Below are 5,000 nucleotides of genomic sequence, written 5' to 3' on the forward strand. Positions count from 1 at the left end.
AGGTCGCTATTTGTACTTTTGGACGTTTTCGAAACAGTGAGTATGCTCAATTTCGTTAAAGTAGTATAACTGAGTCAGGAGGCAAAGCATCTATGCTATGTTGACCCTGAAATACCGTCGAAGTCTGTCTTTCTATAACTCTTGGCTCCTCATCTCGGAGTTTTTTGAGTTGTGCCTCGCTAAAAAGATTTCTTTTTTTTCTACGGAATTTGCTTTGCACTAGAGAGCCAATGTGAGGTCAAAGCTTTCACAGTGACACTGCCTGCTGGTGTTCGAGAAGGGCTCATTCTGGGAAAATTGCTTTCGTGAGACTGACGCCTGAACAACAGTTAAGTCCCCTGCGACAAAAACCTACCTACAAAACGAGTTTACTTATCGAAGCAACCAACTTTTCACTTCATAACGTTGATTAGGTGGAAGCGATCGAGAAATTTACTCAGGGGTACGAATAATTCACAGAATGAACTTTGCCTGTAGCATTGAGGCGCAAAAAGGTGGAAGAGTGAGGGAAGCAAGCATTTTTTTTCTTGGGCCTCGCACGCATCTAATTTAGTCCCCTCTCCTTACACCTCTCTCCGCAGAGAGTTCATTCATTCGACAGTCCAGTTTGATAAGCTCGCTCGAGCTGGATTTGGTTTTGTTGAGATGAATGAACGCCATGGTGATTTTAGCACATTTCATCTCAATGTGGCAAATGACGGTACAGCCATTACCGTGACCCTGGACTTGATCGTACATGTAGAAACTTTTTAGCAAAAAGGAATGCCAATGATTGAATCTTTGAGTGAAGTCCGTTTTAAGTTACCAGACGTAAACACGTGGTGTCTTTGTTTTGCACATTTTGTTCTTTGATTTCTTTTTACTTCTTTCACTTGTTTATACGAAGCGGTGTTTCTGAGAAAGTAAACTTTGCAGTGATCTCGTGATAACAGGAAGAAGTGTCATCTGATCAGCAAGCGTCGGTGATCTTTCAGTTTCCTCAAAATGTCATGTTGCAATGGGCTGTTTATACAAACCCCCTAATGTTAGTACTAGAGAAATAAACCAAGTTTTCGCCAAAATTGGCTTTGAGAATAAATAATATGTTTCATAATGGGCGACTTTAACATCAATATTGTTGGTACGGATTCGCACAACCCTACTATTTCTTTGATCTTATGTATTCCAATGATTTTTACCCTCTCATCTCTAAACCAACCAAGATAACCTCGCATACCGCTAAATAGACAAAATTTTTGCTTTAACAAATCCAAAGTGGTTCAGCGTTGTCTGTACTCTTATCGACAACGATATTCGTCATAACAGTGGTGAAAATGTTGTGGTCCCACGAGGCGCAGCCTAGTGAGTCCACAACAAATGTTGACCACTGTAATGACGAATATCGTTGTCATACAACTCGTTATGCAACTCTGACATGGGTTCACTTTATTCAAGCTATGAAAAATGTTTTTCCATTGAGTCAATTACTGCGAAAGAATTAGTTCAAAATCTAAACATTGGTTTACTATACAGGGTTGAAAATCTCCTGTCGCAAGACGAATTCCCTTAACATGCAATTTTGTAATAATCCTCCAATAGTTAACAAAGCCAAATATGCCAAATTCCGTAAGAAATTTAATAATATGATGAAACTGACTAGGAAAAAATACTACCATGAAAAACTTAATTGTATTTGCTCTTTAGAAAAGGCATGGTTTTTAATTAAAAATGTTATTTTGCCAAAATGCCACCATAGTGGACCAACCACTATGATAGGCAACAGTGGTAACACTATGTACAATCCTCAATTAAGGTCGACAAGTTTTATGATTTCTTTACCAACACTGGCCTTCTCTAGCCAGCAAAATACCCCGCTCGAATGTGAGCCACAAATCACATCTGAGCGGCTCTTTTTTTCGGGCAATAGTTTCCTTGCGTCCCCAACTACTTCAGACGAAATCATCGACATAGTTTCCTCTCTGAGGAGTAGCCAACAGTAAAGGAACCGGAGTTGATTGTATTATATTAAGGTAATTAAGACATCCATTGATCTTCATCTTCTGGAATCTCCCTTTTCTGAGTTGTGCAAAATCTCCGTTTCCGCTGATATTGTTCCTGATAAAATCAGCGAAGTAAATTTTCATTTTTAAAAGTGATGACAACACTAACTGTACTAATTATAGACCCATGAACGAAATGATATATGAAATGAAGCATACAGTGAACTACGGATATGAAATCAAATAAAGCCATGATCCTCGAAGTTATAGACGCAATTTTAGCAATTACGTTGAGGAGCCTGAAAAATTCAGGACTTCAACGGGGTTTGAACCCGTGACGTCGCGATACCGGTGCGACGCTCTAACCAACTGAGCTAAAGGAAGGAAAGGAAAGGAAAGGAACTCTATTTAAGTGTCTAGTCATTCTAACGCTGAAGTGCTAATTGGGGACACTGTAAACTGAAATTAACAATTAAGGTAAATCAAGTCAAATGCTGGTTTTTCAGGAGAGGGGAAAACCGGAGTACTCGGAGAAAAACCTCTCGGTGCAGAGTAGAGAACCAACAAACTCAACCCACATATAGAGCCTATTCTGGGAATCGAACTCGGGCTACATTGGTGGGAGGCGAATGCTCTCACCACTGCGCCTCCCTTTACTTGATTTCAGTATATGATTTATTTCATTTATCATTTCGTTCATTGATTCATTCCTCACGGGGAAATTAGAACCAAAAAATCACCAGCTGCCAACGCCAGTGGGTTCATAGCTCAGTTGGTTAGAGCGTCGCACCGGTATCGCGAGGTCACAGGTTTAAACCCCGTTGAAGTCCTGAAATTTTCAGGCTTCTCTACGCAAATGCTAAAATGGCGTCCATAACTGCGAGGATCATAGCTATACTTAATTATAGACCCATCTCAATCTTACCTTGTTCTCTAAAATCCCTGAAAGCACTATGTACTGTCACTTAATAAACTATCTCTATCAGAAATTATGAACCATAAACTATCTTTGGTGGCTACGTGGTTTAAAGCAAACAAGCTCACCTTGCACCCTGACAAACCAAATTCAGTTTATTTCATCCTTCAAGAAATAAATCAACGTTGAAAATACTGTAAGTATCCATGGGAACCAAATTTAAAGAGTAGAATACACGAAATTCTTAGGTGTTATCGATCGTTCATGAAAGCCTCTCATGGCAACCCAATATAAAACCAATTTCGTCCAAAGAAGCTAAATCTATTGGGATAATTGTTCTAGACAATTCTTATCAATACCCTCCACACATTATACAACTCCTCAGCGCTCCCATATCTGCAATACTGTTCTATTATGGGCCTCTATACGTATTCACCTCATCTACAACCCCTCTTACTTCTCCGGAAGAAAGCTTTAAGAATCATTATACATTCTCCACCACGTGCGCACACTCTGTAGTGCTGTAGGTCAGCGATTCACGCACATGCGTGGGAAAGTTCAAAAAGAGACGACTGAGCGCATGACGATCGTTTAAAGATATTTTGTAAACGTAGATTAAACTTTCAAGTTTATTTCATTCTCTGTATTTTGTGAACATCATACACTCATCCACCCTTTCATACACAAAAGATCCTCAATATATTTAATATCTACAGGTATCAAGTCTTTTGCTTTATATTCTTTCATATACAGGAGCTCTTGCCCATTCCCCTTTTCGTCCCTCTTCAACTTCAACTCTGACTGTCATCAATAGCTCGCTAAGCAAAAAGATAACTTTAATCAAAATTGGCAAGGAATGCTTTTGGTGGCAGATTTTCTAAGGGACAGGGTGTAGGATGTCCGTGCCATTGCTACGTAGGAAAGTATTTTTGTTTGATTCGCTGTAGTTGTCGGTAAGTGGCAACAAGTAAAATTGAATAACGAAATGGAAAGAGGAGTAAGGAAGAATTCTCTCTAACCTTTCGGCGATTTTTATGGAAAATCGAGCCCGTTGTCCATTTTTTTTGATCAGAAAGAAGTGTGTTTTGAATAAAGGAAAGTAATAATTGCTATCCTGACGCATGATTTTTCTGTAACTCCAAATTGGCTTATCGTGGACACATGTATCGTGAGAATTTGATCTATCAACTTCTTCTTTACAGCGGTTGTGGGTTAGGACCCACATAGCGCCAATACAAAGGGACGCCATTGCTTTCTGTCCTCCGCTGCCGTCACTGCTTCCTCATAGGAGATTAATTAACTCCTGCAGGTCTCTGGTGACCGCGTCATGTCATCGTATGCGTTGAATACTCGGGCGACGGCATCCTGATGGTGCCCAGTGGAGTAGTCGGCGGGGAAAGCGCGCTGTGGGCATGTGCATGACCTGATCGAACCATAATAGTCCCCTTTGTCGTACGGTTTTAATTAAAGGGATCTCGCCAGTTCTTTCAAGGATGTCTGCATTTGAATTCAACCTACATTTGACCAATCAATCAAATGTAGATTGATAAACTGAATTACCAAAACAGGCAAGCAGGTCCGTTTGTAACGTGCCGCCTTGAGGTTAACGGTTTCACTTCTTTTTTGTAGAATTTCTTTGGTTTAGTACTCGGAGGTTGAGGTCTGGCTACTGGGTAAGATGCGTAACTTCGTCAGACCGCGACCCGTCATATTTCCCCACACCATCACCTTCGAACTTTGTTTCACCTGGTATGCCAGGGGAACGTCGCACTCCTGAGGGCCCCATACGATGTGGTTTTTTGGATTCGGGTAATGAACTAGATTCTTACGACACTCATCTGTAAATGAGAAGTTCTCCTAATCCTCTGCCGTGAGCTTGGGAGTATTTCCTGGCAAATTTCAAACGAGACATTCTTTGCCTCTCACTTAACAGTAGTATCTTCTTTCGCTTGAAAGCTTTCCACCCTTTACGGGTCAATCTCCATACCGTTGTGTTGGAAACGTTGATATTGTGGTGTTGAAGTTTTTTAGCAATCTTTTTTGTTGAATTATTACACTTATACTTAGCATTCGTGATTATATTTCTCGCGTAGCTTGTGAAAACA

General features: G+C 40.4%; 1 protein-coding gene across 1 annotated transcript in view; it reads left to right on the top strand.

The window, feature by feature from the left end:
- Positions 1 to 5,000, top strand: part of LOC137980092 (uncharacterized) — a 10,099-nt gene that overhangs the window by 100 nt on the left and 4,999 nt on the right. The window contains exon 1 of the mRNA XM_068827445.1: positions 1 to 36. This exon is cut by the window's left edge and continues 100 nt beyond it. The gene's annotated coding sequence lies outside the window, so the exon portion shown is untranslated. The remainder of the gene's footprint in view (positions 37 to 5,000) is intronic.

The sequence above is a fragment of the Montipora foliosa genome, chromosome 12 (genome assembly GCF_036669935.1).
Source record: "Montipora foliosa isolate CH-2021 chromosome 12, ASM3666993v2, whole genome shotgun sequence".
In the NCBI taxonomy this organism is placed as follows: Eukaryota; Metazoa; Cnidaria; class Anthozoa; order Scleractinia; family Acroporidae; genus Montipora; species Montipora foliosa.